This window comes from Triticum dicoccoides, chromosome 3A (genome assembly GCF_002162155.2).
Source record: "Triticum dicoccoides isolate Atlit2015 ecotype Zavitan chromosome 3A, WEW_v2.0, whole genome shotgun sequence".
Classification (NCBI taxonomy): domain Eukaryota; kingdom Viridiplantae; phylum Streptophyta; class Magnoliopsida; order Poales; family Poaceae; genus Triticum; species Triticum dicoccoides.
The window spans coordinates 15,550,714-15,560,648 of record NC_041384.1 but is presented as its reverse complement, the minus strand read 5'-3'; positions in this window follow the sequence as shown (position 1 = coordinate 15,560,648).

The window sequence follows — 9,935 nt, the reverse complement described above, 5'->3', positions numbered from 1 at the left end:
ACCATCATCTTCCTCTCATTGATTCCTCCTACTCACGGGTGCCTAACCGACCCTGTTGCATCCCTCTCCATCCGAAATGAGTTATATCTACCTTTTTTAAGGCTAAACACGCTCAGCTTTATTCATTGACCAAAATGTTCTTGTGAATAGAATGAAAATCTAAAGACAGTAGAAGCCATAAATGACGGCCTTGAGACAGACCCAAAGCGTGTCCAACGAGACTGTGTGCCTCAATGTTGGACTCCCTACTTTCAAAGATGAAAGAACAAGATCCAAAAAGAGCAGTCGTAGCTATAATATCCTTAATGATGTTTCCATGCAAGCTGCCAGTATCATTCCCGATGTCTTCAACAACCTCTTTGCAGACTGAAGCAATGACCATATGGGAGATATTCAGATCAGAAAATAGAGCCAGTGTCTCGCGACATGCGATTACTTCCAGACATGCAGGGTAAATGACACCCAAGAATTTTTAGAGCACATGACCCAACATAATTCCCCGACAAATCCCTACAAATGGTACAAGAAGATCCTTCATTGTTCCCCTCGCAACAGCCCCATCGACCCATATTTTCTCAACACCAGGTGGAGGAGGTATCCAACATGTGCTAGGCCCAGATATCCCCCTAGCTGCTCGAGTTGGAGCTTTTGGGGTTTGCAACTATCAACTTCACTGATGTATTTCTTGATAAATTGGTGGGTCGCCCGCGGGCTTTGAAAGAACTGTTTCCGCAAAGCTTTCAATATCCATCATCTTGCATCAGGTTCCATATTTTCCATTAGAACATCAACCAAGTCCGGCTCCTCGAGCGCTCAAACACAACACAGAATGTTCTATTCCAAAAGCGAGTGTCTCTATGAATCGTTGCTCACACAAATACCGCAGTTGCGAAGGTATGACATATGACGGTGCTGAAGCACGTCGACCGTTGGTAAAGATTGTTGGCAAGGACGGTGATGGCAATAAGGAGGAGGAAGAGGATGGCTCCTTCGGCATCATAGCGGCTCCGACATGGACGATGTTGATCAATAGATTAGGTTTATGCACCGGTGTTATTTTGTCACTAGCTATGTTTAGGGGTTATGCCTGTAAAATTTATAAACTTTAAATAAAATTTGTGCTGTTCACATGTTTGAATGTCCAATATTTGCCCTTTTAGTTACTTATTGCACAACGTGACAAGTGGTGACCCGCATTTCATTACTTTTGTTAAAATAATTGGGTGTTTTCATTTAAACAATGCCAAAATTTCACCCAAACAGTCCAGAAGCGGCTTTATATTTTTTCCCACAAACTAGTGCAATAAGATGGCTCAACACAAAGGCTTTCTTCATTTTCTTTGATTTTTTTTTTCAAAATAGGGTCAAACTTGCAATGTTGACCATTTGTTCGACGCGTTTTTGTACCAAAGAAGTTAAATATGTTTTGTAGTATCTGATATCTTTTTTTTCTGCTTCTACATAACTAACCCATTTGACTGATTTATTATTTGTACAAGGTTTTTATTATTAGTGCAGGATACCCACGAAAGAGTGAATATGCACACATGGGCATGGACTAGAGCATGCATGCATGCATGCCTATCCTTGTACGTGATGCATGGCAAAAGTAAAAGGAGTGCCTACGTACTACAAGCATGCATTGAAGACCAGGTATATAGCAGCAACGTGCACCTCTTTGCCTGTATGCGGCGGCCGTCGCGACCGGCACGTACAGCTACGTACAAATGCCCATACGCTGGCCGGCAAGTGCGCGTACATACCCGAATACCCGCACAACCACTTGAAAATAAAATAGAAATTGATGAACTTTGGAGATAGGGTTAGTCACGCGTTTGGCAGATGGATCGACCCACTTGCCGGCGACTTAAAACTAAGATATGGGTAAGCTATACTTTATTTTGCAGGCGTGGGAGTCAAGAAGCCGAAGGAGAAGATAAGCGCAACCAGTACCAAGATCACGCGTAGCAAACCGGCCGGCTGGATAAGATCCGCCGTTGTAACTACTGCCGAAGATCACGAACGTCGTCGCCATCCATCTATCCTCCCGCTGCCTATATAAAGAGGCACAAAGCCATTTGCACGGGGCACGCACGCACGGAAAGAGAGACGCCGCAAGGCCGCCGCCATTCGCCAACGCACACATCCATCCATTAGGAGATCCATCCATTCACCAACGCACATATCCATCTATCAGGAGATCTATCCATTACGTAGCACACATCCATCCATCATCCATCTACGCACCCATAACTCACACCCGCACACCTCCAGCATCCAGCCATCGCATCTCATCCATCGTCCATCTACGCACCCAAGATACAGGTACAGTGCAGGCAGCCACGCAGACAAGTCCAGATCGCATTGACGGGCGAACGCAGCCGGGCGAGAACACCGGCGCCAGCGACATGGACACCAAGCTCACCTTCTCGAAAGGTGAAATTTAGATCTAATACATATATTTTCTTCTTTCTCCTTCACATCCAGCATGCATGCGCCACACGGAGAGTGTTGGGGAACGTAGCAGAAATTCAAAATTTTCCTACGTGTCACCAAGATCTATCTATGGAGAAACCAGCAACGAGGGGAAGGGGAGTGCATCTATATACCCTTGTAGATCGCTAAGCGGAAGCGTTCAAGTGAACGGGGTTGATGGAATCGTACTCGTCGTGATTCAAATCACCGATGATCCTAGTGCCGAACGGACGACACCTTCGCGTTCAACACACGTACAACCCGGTGACGTCTCCCATGCCTTGATCCAGCAAGGAGAGAGGGAGAGGTTGAGGAAGACTCCATCCAGCAGCAGCATAACAGCGTGGTGGTGGTGGAGGAGCGTGGTACTCCAGCAGGGCTTCGCCAAGCACCGCAAGAGACGAGGAGGGAGAGGGGTAGGGCTGCACCAACAGGGGAAGAATTCGTGTGTATGGGCAGCCCAAACCCCCCACCTAGGGTTCCCTCCCTAGGGGTGGCGGCAGCCCCCCAGATCCCATCTGGGTGGCGGCCACAAGGGGGAGAGGGGGAGGCGCACCTGGGGTGGGCCTTAGGGCCCATCTGCCCCAGGGTTTGCCCCCCTTCCCTCTTGGAGGCGCCTTGGGCCTTGGTGGGGGGGGGGGCGCACCAGCCCAGCTGGGGCTGGTCCCCTCCCACACTTGGCCCATGCAGCCCTCCGGGGCTGGTGGCCCCACTTGGTGGACCCCCGGACCCCTCCGGTGGTCTCGGTACACTACCGGTAAAACCCGAAACTTTTCCGGTGACCAAAACAAGACTTCCCATATATAAATCTTTACCTCTGGACCATTCCGGAACTCCTCGTGACGTCCGGGATCTCATCCGGGACTCCGAACAACATTCGGTAACCACATACAAACTTCCTTTATAACCCTAGCGTCATCGAACCTTAAGTGTGTAGACCCTACGGGTTCGGGAACCATGCAGACATGACCGAGACGTTCTCCGGTCAATAAGCAACAGCGGGATCTGGATACCCATGTTGGTTCCCACATGTTCCACGATGATCTCATCGGATGAACCATGATGTCGAGGATTCGATCAATCCCGTATTCAATTCCCTTTGTCCAGCGGTATTGTACTTGCCCGAGAATCGATCGTCGGTATCCCGATACCTTGTTCAATCTCGTTACTGGCAAGTCTCTTTACTCGTTCCGTAACACATCATCCCGTGATCAACTCCTTGGTCACTTTGTGCACATTATGATGATGTCCTACCGAGTGGGCCCAGAGATACCTCTCCGTTTACACGGAGTGACAAATCCCAGTCTTGATTCGTGCCAACCCAACAGACACTTTCGGAGATACCTGTAGTGTACCTTTATAGCCACCCAGTTACGTTGTGACGTTTGGCACACCCAAAGTATTCCTACGGTATCCGGGAGTTGCACAATCTCATGGTCTAAGGAAATGATACTTGACATTAGAAAAGCTTTAGCATACGAACTACACGATCTTTGTGCTAGGCTTAGGATTGGGTCTTGTCCATCACATCATTCTCCTAATGATGTGATCCCGTTATCAACAACATCCAATGTCCATGGTCAGAAAACCGTAACCATCTATTGATCAACGAGCTAGTCAACTAGAGGCTTACTAGGGACATGGTGTTGTCTATGTATCCACACATGTATCTGAGTTTCCTATCAATACAATTCTAGCATGGATAATAAACTATTATCATGAACAAGGAAATATAATAATAACTAATTTATTATTGCCTCTAGGGCATATTTCCAACAGTCTCCCACTTGCACTAGAGTCAATAATCTAGTTCACATCGTCATGTGATTAACACTCACAGGTCACATCGCCATGTGACCAACATCCAAAGAGTTTACTAGTGTCACTAAACTAGTTCACATCATCATGTGATTAAGACTCAATGAGTTCTGGGTTTGATCATGTTTTGCTTGTGAGAGAGGTTTTAGTCAACGGGTCTGCAACATTCAGATCCGTATGTACTTCGCAAATCTCTAAGTCATATTATAAATGCTGCTTCCACGCTCCACTTGGAGCTATTCCAAATGGTTGCTCCACTATACGTATCCAGTTTGCTACTCAGAGTCATTCGGATAGGTGTTAAAGCTTGCATCGATGTAACCCTTTACGCCGAACTCTTTATCACCTCCATAATCGAGAAACATGTCCTTATTACTCCAAGGACAATTTTTGATCGCTATCTAGTGATCCACTCCTGGATCACCTTTGTACCCTCTTGCCAGACATGTGGCAAGGCACACATCAGATGCGGTACTTAGCATGGCATACCGTATAGAGCCTATGACAAAAGCATAGGGGACGACCTTCGTCCTTCCTCTTTCTTCTGCCGTGGTAGAGCTTTAAGTCTTAACTTCATACCTTACAACTCAGGCAAGAACTCCTTCTTTGGCTGATCCATCTTGAACACCTTCAAGATCATGTCAAGGTATGTGCTCATTTGAGAGTACCATTAAACGTTTTTGATCTATCCTTATAGATCTTGATGCTTAATGTTCAAGTAGCTTAATCCAGGTTTTCCATTGAAAAACACCTTTCAAATGACCCTATATGCTTTCCAGAAATTCTACGTCATTTCTGATCCACAATATGTCAACAACATATATTCATCAGAAATTCTATAGTGCTCCCACTCACTTCTTTGGAAATACACGTTTCTCATAAACTTTGTATACAGCCAAAATCTTTGATCATTTCATCAAAGCATACATTCCAACTCCGAGATGCTTACTCCAGTCCTTAGAAGGATTACTGGAGCTTTGCATACTTATTAGCATCTTTCAGGATTGACAAAATCTTCTGGTTGTATTACATACAACCTTTCCTCAAGAAAATCGTCGAGGAAACAATGTTTTGACATCCTATCTGCAAGATTTCATAACTAATGCAGTAATCGCTAATATAATTCCAACAGACTCTTAGCATCGCTACGAGTGAGAAAGTCTCATCGTAGTCAACTCCTTGAACTTGTCGGAAAACATCTTAACGACAAGTCGAGCTTTCTTAATGGTGATACTTACCATCATTGTCCGTCTTCCTTTTAAAATCCATATGTACCTAATAGCCTTACGACCATCAAGTAGTTCTTCCAAAAGTCTACACTTTGTTTTCATACATGGATCCTTTCTCGGATTTGATGGCCTCGAGCCATTTATCGGAATTCAGGCCCACCATTGCTTCTCCATAGCTCGTAGGTTCATTGTTGTCTAGCAACATGACTTCCAAGACAGGATTACGTACCATTCTGAAGTAGTACGCATCCTTGTCATCCCACGAGGTTTGTTAGTGACTTGATCTGAAGTTTCATGATCACTATCATAAGCTTCCACTTCAATTGGTATAGGTGCCACAGGAACAACTTCCTGTGCCCTGCCACACACTAGTTGAAGAGACGGTTCAATAACCTCATCAAGTCTCCACCATCCTCCCACTCAATTCTTTCGAGAGAAACTTTTCCTCGAGAAAGGACCCGATTCTAGAAACAATCCCTTATTGCTTTCGGATCTGAGACAGGAGGTATACCCAACTGTTTTGGGTGTCCTATGAAGATGCATTTATCTGCTTTGGGTTCGAGCTTATCAGCCTGAAACTTTTTCACATAAGCGTCGCAGCCCCAAACTTTTAAGAAATGACAGCTTAGGTTTCTCTAAACCATAGTTCATACGGTGTCATCTCATCGGAATTACGTGGTGCCCTATTTAAAGTGAATGTGGTTGTCTCTAATGCCTAACCCATAAACTATCGTGGTAATTCGATAAGAGACATCATGGTATGCATCATATCCAATAGGGTGCAGTTATGATGTTCAGACACACCATCACACTATGGTGTTCCAGGCTGTATTAGTTGTGAAACAATTTCCACAATGTCTTAATTCTGTGCCAAACTCGTAATTCAGATATTCATCTCTATGATCATATCATAGATATTTTATCCTCTTATCACGACGATCTTTCAACTTCACCCTGAAATTACTTGAACCTTTCAATAATTCAGACTCGTGATTCATCAAGTAAATGTACTCAACATCTACTCAAATCATCTGTGAAGTAAGAACATAACGATATCCACTACACGCCCCAGCACTCATTGGACTACACACATCAAAATGTATTACTTCCAACAAGTTGCTTTCTAGTTCCATTTTACTGAAAACGAGGCTTTCAGTCATCTTGCCCATGTGGTATGATTTGCATGTCTCAAGTGATTCAAAATCAAGTGAGTCCAAACGGTCCATTTGCATGGAGTTTCTTCATGCATATACACCAATAGACATGGTTCGCATGTCTCAAACTTTTCAAAAAATGAGTGAGTCCAAAGATCCATCAACATGGAGCTTCTTCATGCGTTTTATACCGATATGACTTACGTGGCAGTGCCACAAGTAGGTGGTACTATCATTACTATCTTATATCTTTTGGCATGAACATGTGTATCACTACGATCGAGATTCAATAAACCATTCATTTTAGGTGCAAGACCGTTGAAGGTATTATTCAAATAAACAGAGTAACCATTATTCTCCTTAAATGAATAACCGTATTGCGATAGACATAATCCAATCATATCTATGCTCAACGCAAACACCAATCTTGATTGTAGAGGGAGCGTACGATATTTGATCAACCTTGGAAATACTTCCAACACATATCGTCATCTCACCTTTAGCTAGTCTCCGTTTATTCCGTAGCTTTTATTTCGAGTTCCTAACACTTAGCAACCGAACCGGTATCTAATACCCTGGTGCTACTAGGAGTACTAGTAAAGTACACATTAACATAATGTATATCCAATATACTTCTATCGACAACCTTCTCATCTACCAAGTATCTAGGGTAATTCTGCTCCAGTGGTTGTTCCCCTTATTACAGAGCACTTAGTCTCGGGTTTGGGTTCAACCTTGGGTTTCTTCACTAGAGTAGCAGCTGATTTGCCGTTTCATGAAGTATCCCTTCTTGCCCTTGCCCTTCTTGAAACTAGTGGTTTCACTAACCATCAACAATTGATGCTCCTTCTTGATTTCTACTTTCGCTGTGTCAAACATCGCGAGTATTTCAAGGATCATCATATCTATCCCTGATATGTTATAGTTCATCATGAAGCTCTAGCAGCTTGGTGGCAATGACTTTGGAGAAACATCACTATCTCTGGAAGATCAACTCCCACTCGATTCGAGTGATTGTGGCACTCAAACAATCTGAGCACAAGCTCAATGATTGAGCTTTTCTCCCTTAGTTTGCAGGCTAAGAAAAATCGTCGGAGGTCTCATACTTCCTGACGTGGGCACGAGCCTGAAATCCCAATTTCAGCCCTCGAAACATCTCATATGTTCCGCGACATTTTGAAAAACGTCTTTGGTGCCTCAACTCTAAACCGTTTAACTGAACTATCATGTAGTTATCTAAACGTGTATGTCCGATGTTCGTAACATCCACAAACGACGTTTGGGGTTCAGCACACTGAGCGGTGCATTAAGGACATAAGCTTTCTACTGTCCGCATAATTGCTACTGTCAACTTTCAACTATATTTTCTCTAGGAACATATCTAAACAGTAGAACTATAGCGCGAGCCATGACATAATTTGCGAAGACCTTTTGACTATGTTCAGAATAATTAAGTTCATCTTATGAAATCCCACTCAGATAGACATCCCTCTAGTCATCTAAGTGATTACATGATCCGAGTCAACTAGGCCGTGTCCGATCATCACGTGAGATGGACTAGTCATCATCGGTGAACATCTTCATGTTGATTGTATCTACCATACGACTCATGCTCGACCTTTCGGTCTCTTGTGTTCTGAGGCCATGTCTGTACATGCTAGGCTCGTCAAGTCAACCTAAGTGTTTCGCGTGTGTAAATCTGTCTTACACCCGTTGTATGTGAACGTTAGAATCTATCACACCCGATCATCACGTGGTGCTTCGAAACAACGAACTGTCGCAACGGTGCACAGTTAGGGGGAACACCTTCTTGAAATTATTATGAGGGATCATCTTATTTACTACCGTCGTTCTAAGTAAACAAGATGCAAAAACATGATAAACATCACATGCAATCAAATAATAGTGACATGATATGGCCAATATCATATAGCTCCTTTGATCTCCATCTTGGGGCTCCATGATCATCTTGTCACCGGCATGACACCATGATCTCCATCATCATGATCTCCATCATCGTGTCTCCATGAAGTTGCTCGCCAACTATTACTTCTACTACTATGGCTACCGGTTAGCAACAAAGTAAAGTAATTACATGGCGTTGTTCAATGACACGCAGGTCATACAATTAATAAAGACAACTCTTATGGCTCCTGCCGGTTGTCATACTCATCGACATGCAAGTCGTGATTCCTATTACAAGAACATGATCAATCTCATACATCACATATCATTCATCACATTCTTCTTGGCCATATCACATCACATAGCATACCCTGCAAAAACAAGTTAGACGTCCTCTAATTGTTGTTTGCATGTTTTACGTGGCTGCTATGGGTTTCTAGCAAGAACGTTTCTTACCTACGCAAAAACCACAATGTGATATGCCAATTGCTATTTACCCTTCATAAGGACCCTTTTCGTCGAACCCGATCCGACTAAAGTGGGAGAGACAGTCGGTGGAACCAGTCTCACGTAAGAGTACGTGTAAGGTCGGTCTGGGCCGCTTCATCCCACAATGCCGCCGAATCAAGATTGGACTAGTAACGGTAAGCAAATTGAACAAAATCAATGCCCACACCTACTTTGTGTTCTACTCGTGCATAGAATCTACGAAATAGACCTAGCTCATGATGCCACTGTTGGGGAACGTAGCAGAAATTCAAAATTTTTCTACGTGTCACCAAGATCTATCTATGGAGAAACCAACAACGAGGGGAAGGAGAGTGCATCTACATACCCATGTAGATCGCTAAGCGGAAGCGTTCAAGTGAACGGGGTTGATGGAGTCGTACTCGTCGTGATTCAAATCACCGATGATCCTAGTGCCGAACGGACGACACCTTCGCGTTCAACACACGTACAACCCGGTGACGTCTCCCATGCCTTGATCCAGCAAGGAGAGAGGGAGAGGTTGAGGAAGACTCCATCTAGCAGCAGCACAACAGCGTGGTGGTGGTGGAGGAGCGTGGTACTCCAGCAGGGCTTCGCCAAGCACCGCAAGAGACGAGGAGGGAGAGGGGTAGGGCTACACCAACAGGGGAAGAATTCGTGTGTATGGGCAGCCCAAACCTCAAGTATATATAGGGGGAGGGGAGGGGCTGCGCCCCCACCTAGGGTTCCCTCCCTAGGGGTGGCGGCAGCCCCCCAGATCCCATCTGGGTGGCGGCCACAAGGGGGAGAGGGGGAGGCGCACCTGGGGTGGGCCTTAGGGCCCAACTGCCCTAGGGTTTGCCTCCCTTCCCTCTTGGAGGCGCCT